Source organism: Sphaerodactylus townsendi, linkage group LG05, assembly GCF_021028975.2.
Source record: "Sphaerodactylus townsendi isolate TG3544 linkage group LG05, MPM_Stown_v2.3, whole genome shotgun sequence".
Lineage (NCBI taxonomy): Eukaryota > Metazoa > Chordata > Lepidosauria > Squamata > Sphaerodactylidae > Sphaerodactylus > Sphaerodactylus townsendi.
The window spans coordinates 21026422-21041847 of record NC_059429.1 but is presented as its reverse complement, the minus strand read 5'-3'; the positions used below and the strand labels follow the sequence as shown (position 1 = coordinate 21041847).

General features: G+C 48.6%; 1 protein-coding gene across 5 annotated transcripts in view; it reads right to left on the bottom strand.

The window, feature by feature from the left end:
- The window catches only part of GNG7 (G protein subunit gamma 7), a 153673-nt gene that overhangs the window by 111733 nt on the left and 26514 nt on the right, over window positions 1–15426 (bottom strand). For 4 of the 5 annotated variants that reach the window (XM_048496073.1, XM_048496070.1, XM_048496074.1 and 1 more), the window contains exon 2: window positions 3897–3960. The gene's annotated coding sequence lies outside the window, so the exon portion shown is untranslated. Of the gene's footprint in view, window positions 1–3896; window positions 3961–14595; window positions 14725–15426 lie in introns of all 5 variants that reach the window. The other variant, XM_048496072.1, reaches the window with a different exon arrangement.

The following is a 15426-nucleotide window of genomic DNA, read 5'->3' as shown; positions in this document are numbered from 1 at the left end:
AGGGATCTGGAGTGAAGACGTCCCCATTGCATCAGTGGTTGAGACCCACCAGTTTGGCAAGTTGCATCAGAAAGTATGACTTGCTTTGCATGACCCAAGAAGCCATTCCCTTGATCTTCTAAACCTTGGGTTCTGGGAGGAATAAGGACCAGTGGGAGGAGTGTATGATGAATCCCAGATGTTCTAGATGCTGGGTACGTATGAAGGAGCTCTTGGTCAGGTTGATGAGAAATCCATGTTCCTGTAAACTCAGACAGCAGTCTGTGTACCTTCCAATGACCTCTCTCTGGAACTCGATCTGATGAGTAAGCCATCCAGGTAAGGCAAGTTGCAGACCCCTGCCTTAGAGACAATTTCCAATACCTAGGTATCTGTCTGATGCTGAGACCATACCTATTGGAACCGAAGGAGGTCCCCCCACCCCCACCCCAGACACACAATCTCAAGATAGGAAGCTATGCACAGCCATGATTTGGGATTCTTGTTGTCACGGTAAGGTTTGTCAGCCTTGTTGAAGTTGCAAAAGGATCTGTAGAACCCCTGGCGATGAAAGGAACAATTAGATCTGTTGTTGCCCTAGGAGGGTTTCCTGGGTTCTCTGGAGAATCCAGGAGGAACCAACTGAGATCTGAAAGTAAGTTGTCCTGTATTCTTCCTGTCAGATCTACAAAAAACGAATCTGGGCATGGCCTCCTTCTTGTCTTTTGTGTCAACAAGGGTGCTCTTCGGTGCTTCTCCTAACAGAGGATCCACCTGGAAGGGGTATACACTGACGATGGATTTGGAGAGCAAGTTAGCTGACCTTGCTCTAGGCCAGATGTTGCGGCAAGCCATGAACAAACAGTCTGGTGCGCTGGACAAAAAGATCAGGGTGCCCAAGGTGGCATCAGCTGTGAACTAATGGGCTATCAGGATTCTTTAAGCTCCTTCCAACATTCTGCGACTGAATGATGGTAATAGCTCAATGAGCTTCTTGGTCCAGATGACGGCCACCCTGGAAACTAAAGACGAAGTAGCCAATGCACAAATAGCCTTTTATCCAGAGGATCGTGTGCACTGCCTTCCCCGTCTGCAGAGACCAACCCAGTGGCCTGTAAAGCGGAGATAGTGGCACGGAATGCTGAGGAGCCCGTTAGTAAAGCTGGGAAGAGCATACAACTTTTTTAACAGGAGGAGGAAACATTTTATTGGCATCATGCTTGTCCCATTCCTTTTTGAGTTGACGCGCAAAAGAAATCAGGGAAGCGAAAGACCTTTTTGGCAGACTCACACCACAGAAAGCACTCCTTGCTGCCCATGGGTCTGCCCCTTTTAGGATCTTAATCGACAGTGGATTCCTCCTGCGGATTCAATGCTGCTACAGCCCTAGATAGCAATTGCTGACAACCATCAGATTTGAAAAACCTTAAGAGATTTTTCTGGTACTTCAACAGGGGTTTCTTCACCATCTGACATAAATTCCTCCTCCCGTCGTTCACCCTCGCTGTGTGACGAATGAACTGACAGGGAAGGTTTCTTTGGTCTCTTACGCCCCCCCTCCCTTTTGTTTTTTTTTTGCTGATGACTCCTGAGTCCATGAGGAACAGCCAGGTTCAGACTCTCTATCCTGGGAAGGTCGGGGGGGGGGGGGGTAGATTGGAAAGAATGCCTAGAAGAGGCTGCTCTACCGTAAGAGTCTCTCCAGTTATGGTATGCAATGATCTGCTCCAGCATAGGCCGTCTAAAGTTCAGGGGAAATCAGTTGGTACCCAAGAGCCGGGTCCTTACTCATGAGTAAATCGGTAAGAGTACTTGAAGTTGCTACAGTTGCACCAGACCCAGCCGCCTCGGCCACTCTGGTGGCCTTGGATGTGAATCGGTAAACCTTATCGGGCCGACGCAAAGACTCCTGCTGGGTTAAAATGGTTGCTGTGTCATTTTCGCGCCTTTTCTCAGCCGCATCCTGTCTCTTCCTCAACCAGGTGAGCCACCCGGTAAGCTGCGACAGAAGGTCCTGGGCAATTCGGCCAATTCCTAATCTCTTCGCCTTCACCGGAAGGTGTAAGGGCCTCCTGCTGCCATTCTCCATCTCCTAGAAAGTCATCCTCTTTAGATACTGTGAGGACACCTCAGAAGCCTGCTCCTTTACCACTAGCACAAGGCAAGGAAGACAGGAGAGAGAAAGAGACAGACAACAGAAAGGAGTGATAGTTAACAGACTGAAGTCTTAAGAATCAGCAATGAGGAGAGGAACAAAGATCTAATAATCAGAGATATTTAGAGAAGACTAAAGGGCAGCTTTAAAGACTGAGTAAGGTTTTGAAATGAACAACCCGCTCGGAATGCTGCTACTCCCATCTGAGGCAGGAAAAAGACTGAAGGGGACTGATCCACACCAAGGAAACAGGAAGTTCAAGATTTTGTTTCCTGTCTCCCTAAAAAAGGATGGAATCTCCCAGTCAAGATGTCCTCCTGCCTCATTTGCAGAATCACTCAGGAAGATCAGGGTTGCTAAGCAGAGACAGGCAATGATAAACTACCTCTAAATATTACTTGCCCTGAAAAGCCACCAGGGGTCGCCTTAAGTCAGTTGTGATTTGATTGGGGAGGGGGGGGGAATGAAATTTACTCAGAGGGAAGTGACTCCAATGAGACATAGTCCTTCAAACAAGGCATATAACTGCAACAAGACAAAAACTGAAAGGCAATGAAAAAAGGTCTCAGCCTGTACGTGAAGAAAATCAACAGAGTGATAGTTTGCCTTTTGTTGGCATTTCGTATTGTTTTATTCATCGCATACGAAGAGGTCATCTGTGTGAAGACATATCCTATCCATTATCAGCCCACATTAAAACAAGAAATTCTCCTCCATCTACCCTGAAGGATGCACAAAGCTTGCGCTGCGAGGACAGCCTCTCCAAGGTGGTTCCCCTGCAGCATCTGGAAAAGTGTGGGGTTTTTTAGGTGCCAACAACTGAATTTCCAGAGTAACCAATTCACATCAGAAGAAAGGATCATGAGCTGGGGGAGATACAGACAAGGCGCAAAAGATTTTAACAACTACAATTAATTGGAAGCAGTGAACCTTTTCAACAGGATGGCCTGACACGGAAATGCCCTCACTGAACACCAAGAGGAGGAACCTGTGCAAAACTGACAAGCTATTGTGACCCAGCGACTGTGGGACACTCACAGAAACACGCTGTTGCGGGCAACAGTGGGTGAGCAAAACCTCTACTGCTGGGGGGAGGGAGTCAGAGGGATCACACTCAGCAACGGGGAAAATGGACACCAAGCACCATCATTGTGATTCCCATGCCCTCCCACACCCTAGGTACAAATAACAGTTTCTCTGCAGGTGCAGCACTTACCTTCCTGCTCCTACCAGGGGTCTTTGCATTAGGACAGGGGTCTGCAATCTGCGGCTCCCCAGATGGTCATGGACTACAATTGGCCATGGTGGCAGGGGCTGATGGGAATTGTAGTCCATGAACATCTGGAGAGCCGCAGGTTGCAGACCCCTGCATTAGGATATTGAAGGAACAGTTCCCTGCCCCCAGCCCCACACCCCAGATGTCCTGGGGAAAAGGATCTGCTTTGTAACGTCCACCTCCTTTGTGGCCTGCAGTCAGATGGACGCATTCTTCCTCCTCCTTAGCAAGTTTGTAGTCCCCTCCAGGCTGTTTTTATAAGATTTCCCCCATGCAGGAACACACAGACAGAAACCTATTAGGCATCACCTTCTCGTGTCCTTCACACTTGCAGTCAGCTCCCTGGTGGCTCCTCCAGGATATTCTACACAGCACACTCAGGCAGGCTGCCCAGACAACCAGAGTTACCCTACGAGTCACCCATCTCAGGGGCTGTTGGGGGGGCCTGCTGCATCATATGGTAGTCTACCGTTTCCCCAGGCTTACCTGTTAGGTTGATGGCAAAGACCTTGGGATCTGCTTTTCCCTCATGCAACTTGTGCCTTCTTTCCTAAAACAGAAAAGCAACAGCTACAGTTACAAGAAATGGACACCTTCAACTGAGTTCAATAAAGCACATTTCTAGAATCTGCTGCCACAAGATGGAACAACGGTTGCAGGTTTAAATGGTGTTAAAGGGGCAAATGGGAAACATTTTTGGGAGGACGGATGTAGCAGTAGCTGAGATGGCAAAGTAGAGCCTCCAGGGTCTGAGGCAGTCTCCCCTCTGCATTCCTGATGCTAGGGAAAAACAAAGGAAGGTCATGATTATTTTCATGCCTCCTCTGAGAGCTTCTTGGAAGCAGCTGACTGGTGTCTAGAGGAAGCAGGACGCTGGACATGATGGACCCGCTTTATCTGTTTAGTTATTTTAAGCAAGCTGGCTCTGGAAATGGCTGCCAATAACAGAAACAGTTAAATCAATAAAAACAGGCACACTTCTTAAAAAAACCCAACAAAATCCCTAGCAATTAAGAACTGGCAGAAATCTTTGGGGTGGGGGGTGCACCTAATGAATAGTAAGAGGAGGCCTTGGACAATCTCACTGATAATATCCCAAAATAGTTTTACAATAAGTCAGTCTTACAATAACAGTAAGCCTTAAGGGACATGTATACATCGAACATCAAAACAAAAAGACCCTGAACAAATTATCAGGTCTAGGGAGACTACGGTGTTTCAATCTGGCATCAAAATCTCAAATCAACTCGATGTGGAGAGGGTGCCACAGCTGAACGGTCCCTGTCCCCTTGGCATTATGAGTTTCACTTCTAAGCACAAGGATAGGCAAAGTACAGCTGCAAAAACAAGTTCCCAGAGCAGGGGTCTGCAACCTGCGGCTCTCCAGATGTTCATGGACTACAAATCCCATCAGCCCCTGCCAGCATGGCCAATTCCTCGTATTTAGTCCATGAACATCTGGAGAGCCACAGGTTGCAGACCCCTGCCCCAGAGGAACAGAGAGCCCTTTTAGTGACCCTGACTCCCAGTCACTCAGGTTTCTTACATGCACAAGTAGCTAGACAGGAAGAGGTTTGGATTTATACCTTCCTTTCTCTCCTGTAAGGAGACTCAAGGTGGCTTACAAGTTCCTTTCCCTTCCTCTCCCTGCAACAGTGAGGTAGGTGGGGCTGAGAGAGTTCCGAAGAACTGTGACTAGCCCAAGGTCACCCAGCAGGAATGCAGGATTGCGCAAACACATCTGGTTCACCAGATAAGCCTTTGCCACTCAGGTGGAGGAGTGGGGAATCAAACCCGGTTCTCCAGACCTGCTCTTAACCACACTGGCTCTTGAGTATGATAGAGCACCTCTTGTGAACACAACAGGTCAAGGTCAGCTGAAACTTCTGACCCGGGACTGTTTCCCTGTATTTATTTACTTAATTCGTATATGCCCCTCCGACCAACAAGGCTTACAACATTCTCCATTTTACCCTCCCCACCTGCACCTTTTAATAGGGCCCTCCGTGAGATGGCCAGCCCCCCACGAGGGAGGGGTTGCAACTGAGTAACAGAGCACCAGTTTGGCATGCAAAAGGTCTCAGATTCAGTCCCTCGCATCTCCAGTTGGAAAAGCTGGGACACTGATTTCTCTGCCCGAGTCCCTGGTCAGTGATGGCTACTGTGACCACATGTGCCACAGATATGCACACGCACAGGGGGCATCATCACACACGAGTTCCACAAAGGACGTCCTGTGTTCAATCCGCAGGAGCATCTACAGCATTAGGAAATACTTTTCTCTGCTTGGGGCCCTGGACTGACACTGCCAGTCAGAATGAGCAAAACACTGGATAAGCTTTGCATCTTCAAGAAAGGCTAAGACATTTGCCTTTGAGACAAGAGCCCATTCTCTTAAGACGAGAGGCGTAGCTGGGCCAGAGTGCACCCAGTGCACACTCTGGCTTTTTCGCCTGCCCCCCCTGCCCCCCGTGGCACTCCCCCCCCACACACACATACCCACTTACTTTAGCAAACCGAGCAGGCTGGAGAACAGGCCTGCCTGTGTTCCCTTCCAGGCTGCAAACGACCTGGTGGGAACTACATTTCCCAGGAGACCCTGGGAAATGTAGTTCCCACCAGGTTGTTTGCAGCCTGGAAGGGAAGAGGCAGGCCTGTTCTCCAGCCTGCTTGGTTTGCTAAAGGCAGCAAGTGTGGGGCGCCATGAGGAGAGCACCAATGGGAGAGGGAAGGGGAGGGGTGATTTTCTGCTCCCCATGTGACCCAAAGCCGTGTGCCCGGTGCATGGCGCACCCTCCATCCCCTAGTACAGTGGTGGCGAACCTTTGGCACTCCAGATGTTATGGACTACAATTCCCATCAGCCCCTTCCAGCATGGCCAATTGGCCATGCTGGAAGGGGCTGATGGGAATTGTAGTCCATAACATCTGGAGTGCCAAACGTTCGCCACCACAGCCCTAGTAGCTCCACCACTGCTTAAGACCAGAGGAGCCAGGGACTGCCCTCCCCCATCCCAGCCCTAACGGGGGTCAGAGGACAGCAACATTCATTTGCTTAACCAAGGACTCGCTACCCCACCCCCCCCATCAGTGATCCCACCACCCATGTGTTGGTTGGTCAGCCCCAAGTCACACAGGACATCCGTGAGAATAAGCCAGTGGTGGCAAACCTATGGCACTCCAGATGTTCAAGGACTGCAATTCCCATCACCAATTGGCCATGCTGGCAGGGGCTGATGAGAGTTGTAGTCCATGAACATCTGGGGAGCCATAGGTTCGCCACCTCTGGAATAAGCCAACCACCTCCCTGGTTGAAGTGAACTGCCCTGTGAAATCAGTGATACAGTGAATTCTGCAAGAAGGGGTTCTACGGGGACATTAAAACAAGCTGGGAGGGGCTGGGACTTTAAAATATACCCGCCCACCAGACAAAGGGCTTCAGAGCATCTAAGGAGTGGCTGCTGTGGGTTTTCCAGGCTGTATAGCCGTGGTCTGGTAGTTTTTGCTCCTAGCCGTGGCTGGCATCTTCAGAGGCATGTCACGGGTAAGATGCGCCTCTAAGCATTCTTAATGGCTAATCTAATCGAAGGATTCTTTGTGGCTGACCTGACTCATGATTTTCCTTGCCAAGCCCAAGAACGGCAGCTTCCCAGCTACGCCAGCAGATGGCTCTCTTGCTGCAACCCACCGCTCTTTTTAAAGCACACGCATGTACAGCTCTGCTCCGGCAACCAGGACAAAAAACACCATAGCCTGGCAAATGGTGCTTGTAAGCAGGTGCGTGCAGAGAATGCAACCAGTCAGGCCGCAAAACAAGGTTCTTCCCAAAGGGCAAGGTGCCTCTGTACTCCCCTTGTGTTAACTTCATTGACAGATGTATTTGTGTTGCATACCTGCAAGTCCGTTGAGTTTGAGAGGCTCAGGCCAGACAGGTAAAAATCGAGTTTTTGCCACTTTGCTGCTATTAAGGGGACAGATTCTCTGGGGATTAATTTAGAAAAGAGAAAGCCAAGGAGGAATAGGATACAGGTTTATGAAATAATGCATGAAATGGAGAAAGGGGAGCCTCCCCCCTACCCCATTCATACTACTAGAGCATAGGTGTCAAACTCGTGGCCCTCCAGATGTTATGGACTACAGTTCCCATCATCCTCTGCCAGCATCTGGCAGGGGATGATGGGAACTGTCGTCCATAACATCTGGAGGGCCGCGAGTTTGACATCTGTGTACTAGAGCTAGGGGGACACGCAATGAAATTTCTTTTTTTTTTATTTATTTGGTTTTGTATACTGCCCTACCCCCGAAGGGCTCTGGGCGATATACAACACAAATCACCGTAAAAATACAGTCACAACAAGAGGAACGAATAGATAACTGACCAATCAATAAAATGCATAAAAATTAATAACTCAAGCTCCACTAACTATAAAAGACTAATTTCCGTTAAAACAGCGACTACACTAAATCGGCGTCCTGCGAAAAACCCTTACTTAAAGCCCTCCCGAGGAGGAGGGGGGAACGGTGGGTCCCAATGACGTTAAGGGACCCTTAAAACAGGAGAACAGGGGGCACTTCACTCAGCGACTGGTCCCTCCAAAGGCCCGGTGGAACAACTCAAGTCTTACAGGCCCTGCAGAAGTCACCAAGGTCCCACAGGGATGTTTAACAGGCACAGGACAGGCAGAAGGAGATACTTATTGCTTTTTACTCAATGAATAATTAAATTGCAGAGTTCCCTGCCAATGGATGTAGTGACAGTCAAGAGTATATAGATGGCTTTAAAAGGGGGGGGTGGTAGATAGATTTCATGGGGGAGAGGCCCGTCAGTGGCCATGGTGAACAAATGGTACTTCCATATTTAGATGTTCCAAACCTCAGAGGTTTAGCAGTAGGAGGAAACAACCGGGGGAGGGCCTTGGTCTTTTCCTCATTTGTGGCCTCTCCAAGGCAACTGATTGGCCACTGTGTGGATGGGATGGGCGGAGAAGGTGGGCCATTGGTTGATCCAGCAGGGCTCTTATGGTTCTCGTGCTTTCATGATAGGCGGAGAGGGCACTCCCTTTCGCCATTCAATATAGCAACAGCCTGTGGGCCCGCAAGGAATCACGGGTGGGAGGAACCATTTGGAAATTCAACCTCACTCCTCAAAATCTCTTCCCCTTCCCAGCATTCAAAACTTTCCCAGCAATTGGTTGTGGTGGGTTTTCCGGGCTGTGTGGCTGTGGTCTGGTGGATCTTGTTCCTAACGTTTCGCCTGCATCTGTGGCTGGCATCTTCAGAGGTGTATCACAGAGGGAAGTCGGTTACACATTGTGTCCAGTGAGAAAGGAATGTTTTAGTGGGGTATGCATTGCCCATGTCCCATGGTAGGGAACCAATCAGTAAGTGTTTGGGTGGAACTTACTATGCAAAGGTGCGGTTAGGGTTAGAATCCGGCTGAATCTGGCCGTGAAAGCCTTCGACAACACATTTTCACAGCAATCCTTGCCCCCTTTTTCCTCTTTGACTCTCGAATGTTCTCAACATACCATCCTCAGTGCTGCTGAGGACAGTATATACTGGGGTTCTTCTTTTGGTTAATTCTTTTGTATACCCATTAAGTCCTCCAAGAAGTCAGAGACCTCACTCTTATCCTGCAGTGACCTGACTGTGCCACTTTCTTCATTTGCACGGGAGGGGGGAGGGGGAGTCAGCCGCCTCCGCATCCACAGCACCGCGCACAGTACAAGACAAGGGTGTTCTATTCTGTATTTTTGCCCTTTGATTTGCTTTATCATAAGGTTACTCTCTGCGGTGCAAAACTAATTAAAAGGCTAAAAGCAATTAAGGGGTAAACAACTTCTGAAACTTGTTCCGGCAAAACTGGCCTCCGATGGCAACAAAAGCCATCTTCAAACAAATACGCAGGGAGATCTATAAAAAGGGGACTTTCAACCTCACGAATGAGCTGTGCGCCAACAATTATTTTTTTTAAAAAAGCAATTTCCTATTTTCGACACTGAACCAGATGTCTGCACAGGCCACGTATCCTGAAAATTCTTTCAGATCTGCACCTCTGCTGTTTCTTCAGCTTGAGATCACGGGGCCGAAGTGTGTGTTTTTGCACCTGCCCCTGACAGCTATCCCTAGTGCTTCAATCAGAAGCTGTCTGATAAGAAAGAGGGAGTGTGACAGTTGCAGAAGGGGCGCCTGGCATCTGCCTCCCCACAGCTGTCCCCACAGACCAGGAAAGGGATTTAGGCGTCTTAGTTGATAGTTCCATGGGAATGTCAACTCAATGCACGGCAGCTGTGAAAAAGGCAAACTCTATGCTGGGGATCATTAGAAAAGGAATTGATAATAAAACTGCAAAGATTGTCATGCCCTTATATAAAGCAGTGGTGCGACCGCACTTGGAGTACTGTGTCCAGTTCTGGTCGCCGCATCTCAAAAAGGATATTGAGGAGATAGAAAAAGTGCAGAGAAGGGCAACAAGGATGATTGAGGGACTGGAGCACCTTCCATATGAGGGAGAGGCTGCAGCGCTTGGGGACTCTTTAGTTTGGAGAGGAGACGCCTGAGGGGGGGATATGATTGAAGTCTACAAAAATTATGCATGGGGTAGAAATGTTGACAGAGAGAAATTTCTCTCTTTCTCACAATACTAGAACCAGGGGGCATACATTGAAAAATGCTGGGGAAGAATTAGGACTAATAAAAGGAAACACTTCTTCACGCAACGCAGTGATTGGTGTTTGGAATATGCTGCCACAGGAGGTGGTGATGGCCACTAACCTGGATAGCTTTAAAAGGGGCTTGGACAGATTTATGGAGGAGAAGTCGATCTATGGCTACCAATCTTGATCCTCTTTGATCTGAGATTGCAAATGCCTTAGCAGACCAGGTGCTCGGGGGCAACAGCCGCAGAAGGCCATTGCGTTCACATCCTGCATGTGAGCTCCCAATGGCACCTGGTGGGCCACTGCGAGTAGCAGAGAGCTGGACTAGATGGACTTTGGTCTGATCCAGCTGGCTTGTTCTTATGTTCTTATGTTCTTATCCCTTCTGCACACTACCCCACTGTGCCAGCCTGACCATCCAGGAACGGGAATCTAGGGCTTCTCCGGGGATTTTGGCTCTCCCAGGTAACTACCATCCCGGGAGGATGCACATGGAAACACTGAACTAGAAAAAAACAAGGGCAAGAACTTTGCTCACCTGCTCACAAATTTTGGATGTGACAGACGAATCAATTGAAGCACTGGGTGTGAGGAGGATGCCGGAATTGTCTCAGAGCATCTATCACACCTCAAACCAGGCCTGAGCCTCAAGTTAAAACCTTCAGGGCAACGTCACCTTCCTCCCCTTCAACAGAAACGCATCATCTGGGGCAAGAGCAACCCAGCTAAGGTGTTTCCCCCCCCCCCTCTAGACAGAGATTAAAAACAACCGTGCAGGGGGAGGAAGAATGCGAGGCAGCTGTGAAGAGCAGCCTTCCTACATCTGGAAGCTTGCAGTGTTCGCTGCATCGGTCTTCTTTAGCATCTACGTGGCCAAACTCCCGCTGGAATAAAGGCAGACCATTTTGGCAGGACAAGGTGTGGGGGATATACTCACACAAACAGAATTCTGGAGCCAGGCGACAGGAGGCCAGGCTGGAAGCTGAGGAAAAGAACGGCCCCAAAAATGTCCGGCTGTCCTCAGCCAGGGACACAGTTTCTTCTGCTCCAGTCTGAGCTTGGTGGAACGCTCTGTGGAGTGAGACCTGGGCCCTGAGGGACCTACCACACTTCCACAGGGCCTATAACAGTGATGGCGAACCTATGGCACGGGTGCCAGTGGTGGCACTCAGAGCCCTCTCTGTGGGCACACGCAAACAGAGTGCCCCCTCCACACATCTAGGCTGGTCTGGGCCACTGGGCTCGATTATTAGCATTAAACCTAAGACCTAGTTTTGAGGAAGCAGTGTAGGTAGCCCTGTTAAGCTGTTAAACTAAAGCGCAATCCTTTACCTGGGAGTAAGCTTGGTTGCTGGCAATGGGGCTTGCTTCTGAGTAAACCCTCCTAGGGTCGTGATTCACCCGTTGGAAGAGTTGCACGGTTGCTTTAAAGCAAAGCCACCAACTACCACTAAGCTTACTCCCGAGTAACGCACGCCTCTGAGCCAACCGTTTTTTCTAAACTAAAACCTCAGTATTCAGGTTAAATTACCGTGTTGGCACTTTGCGATAAATAAGTGGGTTTGGGTTGCAATTTAGGCACTCGGTCTCGAAAAGGTTCGCCATCACTGGCCTATAAGATGGAGCAGTTCTACCAGGCCGACAGTTGAGAATATCAACAGTGCCCAATTTGGCTGGCCTCCCACACTCCCCTTCCTTTTTCTCTGTGTTGCTGCTGATGTTTTCTTCTGCTTTTTATGATTGATCATATTGTTGCATGTTCGGTTCCAACCTTTAATACGTTGTATTGTGGTGTCATGGGTTCATGGCTGATTGTTTTTCATGTTTGATTAATTTTACTGTTGGAAGCTGTCCTGAGCCTGCGTGGGGTAGGGCGGCCTAGAAATCATCTAATTATAAATAAATAAAAATTAACTCTAGGGGAGGAGGAAGCAGTTGAAGACCACACACAAATGGGGAGAGGGACGCTGAAAGAGCAGAAGGAACTACACTCTCTTGTCCAGTGGACAAATCTGTTCCTCAAACAGAAGGCTCTGAAGGACAGTGGCGTCCATCATGGTGTCCCCTGGCATGTCTCTTGGTGCTCACTTGCTTTTTGGCATTTGCCCCTTCTGCAAAGCGTCTCTTTTCCAAAGCAAAGAATCAAACGACTTCCTTCCCCTTCCGTGGGAACAGCATCTCCTTTGAGTCTGCAGGAACCATTTGCTTGGGAACAGCTGCCTCCATCACAGAAGGGTGCCTGGCTTGGAACCTCTGAATGTTTTGGGACAGAATCCAGCCCTGTGGCAGCTATTTTCCTGCGGGCCCCGCTAGCTGTCTTCGAAATTCCAAACATGCCCATGGGTTCAAAATGTTTGGGAATCTCTATGGTAGAGTAGCACTGGGTGACTGCAGTCCAAGTCACTGTCTCTCGGCTAAGTCTACCTCACCGGGTTGTTGTAAGAATAAAATAGGAGAGATCCATATATACTGCCTTGAATTCTTTGGAGAAAGGGCAAAATAACAAAAAAATCTCATCAGCAAACAGATAATGCGTGCAGGGGTAATTCTCCAATGTGAGTTTTCCAAAAGCGGCATACAAACCGTTTGAAAACTGCCACTGCCTTATCTCAACACAGCAAAGAAAAAGTGTGTTGTGCATTTTAAAACTGACCACAAAATGCCCAGCCGCAGAGGAAAAGCATTCATCTCCAGACGTGTAGTTAACAGTCTTTCAGCAGCCTTTGAAAATACCAGTGCAAAAATCGCAAGGCCTTGCTATGACCTTCCTTGGAGGAAGAAAAAGACTTCCTTGGTTTAGCAAAACTTTGCATCAAATAAACATTGAGATAAACAGCATACTTGATTTGTTAACAGCACATGATACTTTCTCACTAGCTTCAGATCCTGGTAAAGTAACAGCTCAGACAGATCTTACTGTAACTAACACTCACCCATGTGACTTACAGACACGCCTCCCCCTCCAGAGTTTACATTTTTAATGTGCTATGGGATTTTTGGAAGACAACAGAATCAGGAAAGCAGCCTCTAGCTTCCAGCAGCTGAGCAGATGCAATGCATCTGCAGCCATTCTCACATCCTAAACGCTGAGTGGATGAAAACAGGCGGCGTGGAACGTTCACAGAGAGCCTCCTCTGACAGAAGAAAGACGAGGTCACTTGGAGCGGAAATGAAACTTCACACCGGATCAAGCTGAGAGGCAGGAAGAGCTGTGCTGGCAAGGCAGGAAGGCTAACCAGGAAGCGGTCCCAGGAGGCAGGGAAGCTAAAGGCAGGAGGTAACAGGCTGTAATAAAGTATCAGAACCAATCACAGGAGAACTGATGTTGGCCTTGTTTCTGAGAGGTGCGAGTTACAGCTGTTGCAGCACCAATTGGGAACAGTGGCCACAGTGCTACTAAGTTCAGCCTCGTCCCTAAAGTCCAAAACTGTTAATATCTGATGTCAAAAGAGAGACCTTCACAATACTGAGAAGAATATCCTCTGAATATCCAGATCCTCTGAAGATGCCAGCCACAGATGCAGGCAAAACGTCAGGAGAGAATGCTGCTAGAACACGGCCATACAGCCCGGAAACCACACAGCACCCAAGTGATTCCGGCCGTGAAAGCCTTTGACAATACACTGAGAAGAATAGTTAGAAGGAACTGAAAGGGGAATGCAAGAAGGTCAAATTCATATAGGGCGTTTTGAAGCTGTCTTAACCCACAATAACTGAATCCCAAGTAGGAGTAAAGGATTTCCCTTCAAGTTAACTGCTTGGCCATTGTGTGAGGCAGGATGCCAGACGAGCTGGACCTCTGGTCTGATCCAGCAGGGCTCTTCTCACATCGTTTTATGAGGCCTGAATCCACTGCCCATCAACTTCATGGGTTGTCCTGAGTTCTAGCACTATGGCTTGCCCTAAAATCAGTCCCCAAATTTTTGGGGACTGGGTGCCCTAAAATCAGGACAGCCAGTGGAGGTATAAGTGTTCAGAGCATAGGAACAGGATCTGGAGACTCCTGCCCTCGCCATGAAGTTTGCAAGATGGCCCTGGGCCAGACACAATATCTCAGCCTATGTCATACTTACAGGCTCCCTGTGAGGATTGAACGGGAAACAGAACCAACTGCATTATGCTAAATTCAGTGTAAAGAAAGCATAAATATATATCAGAGGGATAAATCAAGGGAAAACTAAGTTCTCTCCCTCCCCTTTTCTCGCCCCATCCGCAATTTTAAATCAACCGCTATCATGTTATTTCCCCCCACAGAGTCATATTTTTCCTCAACTGAAAAGCTCCAATCCTATAAGGGAAGATATTCTAATCCACACACACACACACACACACACCCCTCGCAACTGTCACCGAATCAGATGTGGCCTTTTCTCTGCTACCTCAGAGGGAAAGCCATCCACTTATTATTCAGCAGCGGCTCTCCCTGCAAGTTCCTTCCACCGGCCTCGCTTTCAAATCACGGGCGCTGCTCCAAACCCCTCCTCCTCCGCTAGCCAACAACCTCCAACCGATGCAGCTTAGCAGTACCTTTATTTATGATTCTCTAGTCTGTCTTCATGGCAACTGTTAGGGATGGGGGGAGAAATAAACCAGACGCTGCAAGATCACAGCCGCCTCTTTGATCGCTGTGAATGCTTGCCAGCCTGCAGATGCGGTCTGAAACACATAAAGAAGTTATGCATTTGTTTTAGTTTTTTAAAACGGTGGGGTTTTTTTTTGAGGAATCCAATAAAAAAAGTATTATTAGCCATTTACTGCTAGAATGTACTGGGTGTTTATTCTTTTTCTGCTCAGCCTCTTTCCCGGGTTCCCACTGCAGGGGCAAAATATTTCACAGGAAGGGTTAGCAAAGAAAGGAGTCAAGTAACAAGTCAAAAACCTGCTGATTTACAGGAACAGGTGGACCCTTTGGACGCATCACACAGCGGCCCTCCACAATCAAACATCAATCATGCCTAAATACTTCCTCTTGTGTTCGCTGCCCTCTGGCTCTCTTCTTTAGTAGACAGGTATCTGAAGGCAGGAAGATGGGTGGAGGTTGCCCTAGGCATCTAGGCTAGAGCATTTAGGCTCGAGAGCACCTTAAGCACCTAGGCTAGAGAGCCAGCATAGTGTAGTGGTTAAGAGCAGGTGCACTGCAATCTGGAGAACCGGGTTTGATTCCCCGCTCTGCCACTTGAGCCGTGGAGGCTTATCTGGGGTACCAAATTAGCTTGTGCGCTCCAAAACATGCCAGCTGGGTAATCTTGGGTTAGTCACAGTCCTTCGGAGCTCTCTCAGCCCCATGCACCTCACAGGGTGTCTGTTGTGGGGGGGAGGAAGGGAAAGGAGATTGTAAGCCCCTTTGAGTCTCCCTAT